The sequence below is a fragment of the Polypterus senegalus genome, chromosome 2 (assembly GCF_016835505.1).
Source record: "Polypterus senegalus isolate Bchr_013 chromosome 2, ASM1683550v1, whole genome shotgun sequence".
In the NCBI taxonomy this organism is placed as follows: domain Eukaryota; kingdom Metazoa; phylum Chordata; class Cladistia; order Polypteriformes; family Polypteridae; genus Polypterus; species Polypterus senegalus.
The window spans coordinates 211,406,730-211,415,013 of NC_053155.1; positions in this window are offsets into that span (position 1 = coordinate 211,406,730).

Consider the following 8,284-nt stretch of genomic DNA (forward strand, 5'->3'; position numbering starts at 1 on the left):
TAGAGAAGGAAATAACCATCAAACACTGGCTAGCAGTGGAATCTTTATAAATAACAAAAAAAATATTTATTTGTGAAAAAGCTCTGTAAGGCATAAAATATGTTCCGAGGATCACAAAAGGCTCAGATAGGGATGCCAGAAAAGGCAATGGCAATCCAATGCAAGCAAGTCCCATTCAGAAATTCAGAATGCAAAGTCAAAAACAGAGCATTAGGTCAAAAATCCAATCAATCGCAAACGCAATAAACATAAGAGAACTCACTAGCACTCTGAGCGCATTCAGTGAACCGCAAGGGACTGTGCGTTTTCATCAGCCTATACCAGGCTTAAGGCATTCCCTGTAGGTTTTGGGCAGGTGGACCCCACAAAACATAAGGAATGCAGCTGAGATACGTTAAAGATAAGAAGTTAATTCTCCCTCGTCAGATTTCTATCTAAGTAACATACTTGAAGATATCTCATTACTGGCCCCACTAGCTTGATCACTCACTATGACCCGCAAGTGTAACACTGGAATGAGACAATTTCATTTCCAGTGGGCCTGTACCCTCCAGTCCTTTAATGCAGATTTACACAGGTCTTTCAGCTCTTCACCTCCAAGACATTTAGGCACTTTTCTTTCTTCATATACTTCTTTTGGTTGGTTCTTAGACCAGTGTTTCCCAACCTCGGTCCTGGGGACCCCCTGTGGCTGCAGGTTTTTGTTCCGACCAGATTCCTAATCAGTGACAACACCTGATAACATGGATCTCATTTCTTTAGCTGGTGTTATTTTTCTTTTTTTCTACATTCAGAAAAGCACAGCAGCATGATTTTTACATTTATAGGACATTTATAAATATTTCTGCTTTTGCTATAGATTTAAATGCTTAACTCTGTTTTGTTGATTTCATTATATTTTGCCCTTTCTCTGTGCAGTTTTCCCCCTTCATTGTATGTTATTAATGACAATTAAAAACGAGCAGATCAGACTCCCAGGCAAACAACACTGAATAATCAAAGGCTGCAACTTCTTTAGCGTCAGATCCACTGATGAGTAAAGAATTGATTAATTAAACAATTACAACACCTTGAAAAGTAGAATGAAAATCAAGATGAAAATATTGTTAAAAAGAAAAAAATACATTATTCCTATATAACTGCTTGGTACATTTTAATATTTTTTTTTAGCAAACTTAGTTTTCTAATTTCTATATTGTTCCCTAAATACAGAACTTGGGAAATATCAGTCCACTTAATTAGCCCAGGAGTCCAATTAAAAACAGAAAGTGGTTGGAACAAAAACCTGCAGCCACAGAGGGTCCCCAGGACTGAGTTTGGGAAACACTGTTCTAAACAATCACCATTCCCACTATGACCTTTTGCGTGTAATTCAGGCCCACGATATTGTGCGTGTTGCATACAAGAGCATGAGGTACTGCTGAAACAGAAAAATGCCAGCATTACTTATTTTCTCACTTATGTCAACCCCCCTGAGCACACACCCAGGTCACTCTGATGGTAGAGCTGCCCATGTGGTAGAGAGAGACATTTACGTTTCACATGTGATTCTGCTAACATTTATTAATTACTAGCTGTACCCCGTGGCTTCGCCCACATAGTAATGAAACAAGACAAAGTTTAAAAATCAATAGACGTTGGCACTATATCTGATCGTGTTCAGCTCTGATGGGACAGCGTTCCCCGCATGGCGAGTAAAGCATATGGCCATGATATCTCTCAATCAACAGCTACCCTCTAAAACACATGGAGCTCTGAACTCTCTCTCAAAAACGTCAAACGTTACTCCTTAACAATCTGCAGATCCTAATGTCTGTTGAACAAACAGGTATCGCTAGCTAAGCGGAGGCAAGGTGCATTGCAACACGTGGTGAGATGTAGACCAACTGGAACAGAGGCTGGCTAGTGAATGAGGAAGCCCTCCCCCCACGCTCTCGGCCCCAGCCACTCTGTTGGATTTGCATGTTTGCATGAACACATCGGTACCGCAAGCAAACCATGGTACTTAGCGCAATGAAAGAAGTCGCAAAATCAACTGGAAAATTCAAGCAAATTATAGATAACAACCAGATCTAAATCCGTTAAGTGATTCTCTCATGAAAAGCGGACAGACATACAGACAGAACGTGCTTGTGCCATGAAATTTTTAAAACCATTTCTTAGCGATCACATATGGGTCAAGGGTAGCCTATATTACAAATTTCAAGTCCCAAGTCCTCATGTTTCGGGAGATTTTGTGATGAGTGCGTCAGTGGCATTTGGTTTTTATATATATAGATTATTCATTATAATTATACCAGCAACGACACACTGCATAACGTGCAGTGAATACACTTGACTTGAGCATTCATAGTTTTCATCCTTTTTCTCTGTAAGTTTAACATTTGTTTGCTCAGAGGTTGATGCGCTTGCTGCTTCCTGAGCAGCTCTTCTTTTGTCCACCCTAGCAGCCCGCTTCTTCTCTTCTTTCGTCGGCATCTTTTCACATTAAAACTGATTAAGTCAGTGTTTGCATTACAATTACTTAGTATGTTTTCCTTAATTTTTCTCTTAAGCTGGCATTTAAGTCTTCAATCTGCCTCAATAATGATTTAAGATATGAAGAGGTAGGGAGAGTGATGGTGAAGGTGGGAGGGATAAGAACTCCGCCCGTACACATGCGCCACACAGCCACCCTACTGCCGAGAGTTGATTCTACAATAAAATAAAATAAAAATAAAATGAGAAATAGCCTTAGAGGTCAATCATCACCCGAAAGCAGATAGCAGATGTCACGTAGTATATGTGTACCAAATTTCAGGTCAATAATACAAACGGTTTGTGAGCTACTGGTGATTTAAAATCCTGGACAGACAAACAAACAGCGATGGTAGCGTATTATATAAGAACATATTAATTATATATACAGTATAATATAATTATATTATATATATATATAATATCATTTATTATAATTATAATTAACTAACTAACCCGCGGCGTACTATACACTGCATAATCAGGCCCGTTTTTTAATGATTTTTAAGCACAGGGAGAAAATTAACATTTGAAAAATCAGTAATGTAATAAATCAGCAAGAAAAGCAACATTGTAACAATGCACGGAACGAACCAACACACAATCATCTGTGCGGCGCTCTGGTGCGGAGGGTGGAACGGGAGGAGAGGAGAAGGAAGTCCACTGGCTCCCTCCGTCATGCTAGTCTGCTGATTTCTCGTTCAGTATACACTGCCCGCTCATGTGCCCACCTCCAACTCGTCACTCGAGTCGCTGTCGTCTGTGCACAGTTCAGATGCAGCTGTGACTCACATAGACTTTTCATTGCTCTGTGCGGTTTTGGCTGCCTTTCTATATATAATCCACAAAGACACCCGACCACGGTGGTAACGAGGTGGGAGGAGGGTGTGTACAAAGTGCAGGAGCATCTAAGAAGATGCATGTTTGTCACGGATGCGAATTTCTGTATGTGGCGTGTAAAACAGTTTGCTATGGTGCATGCGGTCGTGCGTCGTAACTGAAAACCCGGTTTTTAAAGACTGCTCACTTCATTGTGTATACGACTGTAGGTGAATGAAAAGATGTAACTCTGGAGAGGGCAACATACAATACAGCGTTTTACACGCTGCATACAGCGATTCACATCCGCGACAAATATGAATCTTCTTAGATGGTGCTGTCGGGACCACCCACGCTCTCGAAGCACACACACTGCCTGGTCATGTGCCCGCTCGCAAGAGCAACTAACAGAGACCCGCCGAACAACTGTAAGACCATGGGATACCCCTCGCAAACTGCTCTACACGCTGCATACAGCGATTCACATCTGCAACAAACAAACTGTTTTACACACTGCATACAGCGATTCACATCCGCGACATGATTTTTCTTAGATGGTCCTGTCGCGTTCACTCTCGCATACACACTGCCTGATCATGTGCCTGGTCGCAAGCGCAACTGACAGAGACCCAACCACCAAGTCTAAGACCATGGGAAACCCCTCGGAAACTGTTTTACACGCTGCATACAACGATTTACATCCGTGGCAAACATGCCTCTTCTTAGATAGTCCTGCCGCATCGTGTGGTGCCTCTGTGTGAACTGGTCAGGCACAGAGAAGGTCAGCTGCTGAGAGAGCGTCTTGACTGTTGCAGGGCCTGCATTGGTGAAGCAGGTGAGACGGTAATGAAACAGAGGCACAGGGCTTATTGGTTTTTAAAGACTGATTCCTTCATTGTGTTTTAACCTCAGTTTTAAAGGATTGTTTTGAGGATTCCATGGGATACCCCTCTCAAACTGTTTTACACGCTGCATATAGCGATTCACTTCCGCGAAAAACATGCCTCTATGAACAGTCAACGTGGCTCAGAGCTGCATGTGGACTCTACGACAGACGAACATAAATTATGCCGTTTTTCCTGTGTCGTCGCGTCCAAGTTGGTGGGCGTGGTTCTGCGAGTTGTCGTCGTATCCAATGGTCTTGGAGTTGGTGGCTGTGGCTCCTTCCTGCGTGCGCCATAGGCGTCTTACTTGTCGGCTGCTTAGTGAATCCACGCCCCTTCCGGCGTGCTTTCCATGGGTGTCTTGCCTTAGTGAATTATATATATATATATATAGATTATTCATTTATCATTATTAATTTCCATATAGGGCTTTTAAGGCCCTTTCCTACACTCAATGTGATTAAAATTTATAATAACAACAGCAACACTTTTTTCGATCTAACGTAGAATAACAATTGCAATTACAAATGCTATTGATGTTGTTCTGCTGTTCACTGCAGACCTTAGACCTGAGGATTATCTCCACTCCAACTGTGTAGTATGGTCTTCATCTGCAGCTTGTACAGTACACTGCAGCTCACCCACCATGCAGGCCCGCCGCCAGGGGGGGACAAACGGGACTCTGGTCCAGGGCCCTAACGGAATTGGGCCCCTTCACGTTTGATTTTTTTATGCTGATGTTGTGCACGTAGATATATATTCGGACAATTATTCAAGTTACATGTAATAGAAAAGTTAAATCATTTAGCTTACAACAATACAAGTGAGTGTTTTAATAGCTACAACGCTCCACACAAGTAGATATTGTGCTTGTGTCGTGTGAAACACACTTGTCAAAGTGCGTTAGTTTTGTGTGTATTACTAAAGATTCTGCATCTCCCGGATTTTTTGAAAACTTTGAAGTTTGATACAGCAAGTTACCATACTGATTGTACACCATGTAGATAACCCTAGCCGTTAGTATATATTAAAATGTTCAGATGTTACTCCTATTCATTGCATTGGTATAATTGTACCGTTACACGTTAGATAATACATAGGCCTATCTCATTAATGTATTTCAATTCCGCTACGAGGTTCCGTTAGCACTGGCTTTCCTTCTCGCAGTCAAACTTTGATGTGAGAGAAGGCTTAACTCATCAAGTATGGTATTCATAAATGCAGCATTGTCGCTGTCGGATAAACTACATTTCGATCATTTTGTATACGTATTTGAAGGTTTTGGCATGTGGGGACCCGGGGAAAGGCAGAGGGGCCCACACGTACCGAGTTGTCTGGGGCCCAAATATTTCTGGTGGTGGGCCTGCACCATGTGTTTAAAGAAATACAACACATCAAGTCACAGCATACTTCAAACAAATTAAATAAACAGGAGACAATTGAAAATGCAAGTTGCATGCAACCTTTATGACAGCCATGTATCCAACCATCCATCCATTATCCAACCTGCTATATCCTAACACAGGGTCACGGGGGTCTGCTGGAGCCAATCCCAGCCAATACAGGGTGCAAGGCAGGAAAAAACACTGGGCATGGTGCCAGCCCACTGTAGGGCACACACACACACCAAGCACACACTAGGGACAATTTAGGATTGCCAATGTACCTAACCTGCATGTCTTTGGACTGTGGGAGGAAACTGGAGAATTCTTCCAGTTGAGGAAAACAAGTCTTCATCCATTCTAGGCTATCACAATAAACTTTTCATTGCACAATAATATTCCATCTGGTATTACTCCTAATATTGATGTTAAAGCATTAGGAGTGATTTTAGATCCAAGACTATTAAGAGACTTAAAAATATTTTTGCCCTGAACAATTTGAGTGTAGAACATTCTAAACACGTGACGTAGAGATGAAGGAATTTAATAGCATTGCTTGTGCCCTTAATACATTTTACACAATTTTAGATGAGATACAGTATATGTGAACAATAAACAACTTTTAGTTGAATTATGGTGTGCTTGGTGCCTTTCCTGCTAGAAAGTATTTTATCCATCCATCCATCATCCAACCTGCTATATCCTAACACAGGGGCACGGGGTCTGCTGGAGCCAATCCTAGCCAACACAGGGTGCTTGGCATGAATAAATCCCGGGCAGGGTGCCAGCCCACTGCAGGGCACACACACCAAGCACACACTAGGGACAATTTAGGATCGCCAATGCACCTAACCGGCATGTCTCTGGGCCGTGGGAAGAAACTGGAACACCCAAAGGAAACCCACACAGACACAGGGAGAACATGCAAACTCCATGCAGGGAGGACCCGGGAAGCGAACCCAGGTCTCCTATCTGAGAGCTGCCCGACAGCCATGTAGTTTATGATAATATGGTTAATTCATTATGACTAAGATTCAGTACTCATGAGTAAAATATGCTGATTATCCACTCTCTGAACTTAACGTTTTTTTAAATTTCAGGGCATCAGAAAGCCAAAAGGCTAATCTGACAACACCAAGCATGGACAAGGCCATTAGGAAATGGAAATAATAATAATATTTTTGCTTTTTCACTATTATTAAACACATTTTAGCTGTATAACATATTAATTGAATGTATTATAGCATAGCTAAGAAAACAATATTTTTATTTTTATTATTATTTTAGAATTCATTATTTTACCTTAAATATATGGTGCTACCCTGCCCAGGATTGGTTCCTGCCTTGTGCCCTGTGTTGGCTGGGATTGACTCCAGCAGACCCCCGTGACCCTGTATTCGGATTCAGTGGGTTAGACAATGGATGGATGGATGGATGGATGGATGGATATATGGTGCTAGTAAAAACTTTTAAAATCACTTCAAAGTGGGCACAGTAAACAGAATTGGCTGTTTAAATGAAATCTCAAATCCAAAGTCAACTTTTTGCTTCTGTTTGTTTCCAGAATATTTCTTTCTTTATTTAACAAATTAGTCTTAAAACATGACATAATAATCATATCAAGACATGTCTTTTAAAACAGAAATTGATCAACAACTGCACTAAATTGCTACCGGAATTGGTTTTGCTTAAATTTTTACTGAGAGATGTTTTTATTAAGGAAAAATGCTTGGTAATTGTTATTATAACTCACATATAAATCATCTCGGTGATCATTTGTTATCATGTAGGCAGCTTAAATTGTAGCTTGCAGTCAAATCTAATTCTGTAAATTAACATTTGGTGATATCAAAAAAATAGCAATTGGTAAAATGTGAAAAATGTACTAACATTATTATGCAGCAATTACATATGCAGAGCACAGATAACTGATTGATGGTCACAGCGAACAAGAAATGTGGCTTATTACTAAGATGACACTTCTGTATCGGCTACAAAGAAAAATCTCATTCTGTATATGGGAGTAGCAAAACATGAGGATCCTTCGACTGGTGTCGGAACTTAGTCACCTGCACCTACTAATTAGTATTACTAATAAACCTAATTATTATTTTTTAGTAAATTAAGAAGAGTTTCAGGAATATTTAAAAAATTACTGGAACTAAATGATACATACCAATACATTTATTTTAAACATCATTGTCCTTGTGCTTATAAAATAAGCAATGCACGCTTCTAAAACGTGGAAAATTTTATATACATCACATTTGTTTTGTGTATATTAATTATTCATATTGTGTAAATCCAATGTGGAATAATTTTTGAAAATGATTGACTAGTCAAATTATTATAAATCCCCATTCCTGTCACATTTGCCTGCAAGCATCCCATTACAGATTCATTGTAGTAATAAAACAATTAAACACTGAGCTTTGGGCAAATAATTAACATTACCAGAACATACAATAATAAAGAATTAAAAATTCCATATTCTCCATTTATGACTAGTGGATATCTCCGGGAACACATGGAAAGTCTCTTGCCATATTAAAGTGCTTCTCTCTGCCTAACATGTGCAGCCATGGAGAAGCTTCAGTTATGTCAGATGTTCAAGGCAATCCAAGTTTTTCATCCCCCAAATAGGTTAATAATAATTTTTAGGAACACGTGACAAACAAACTT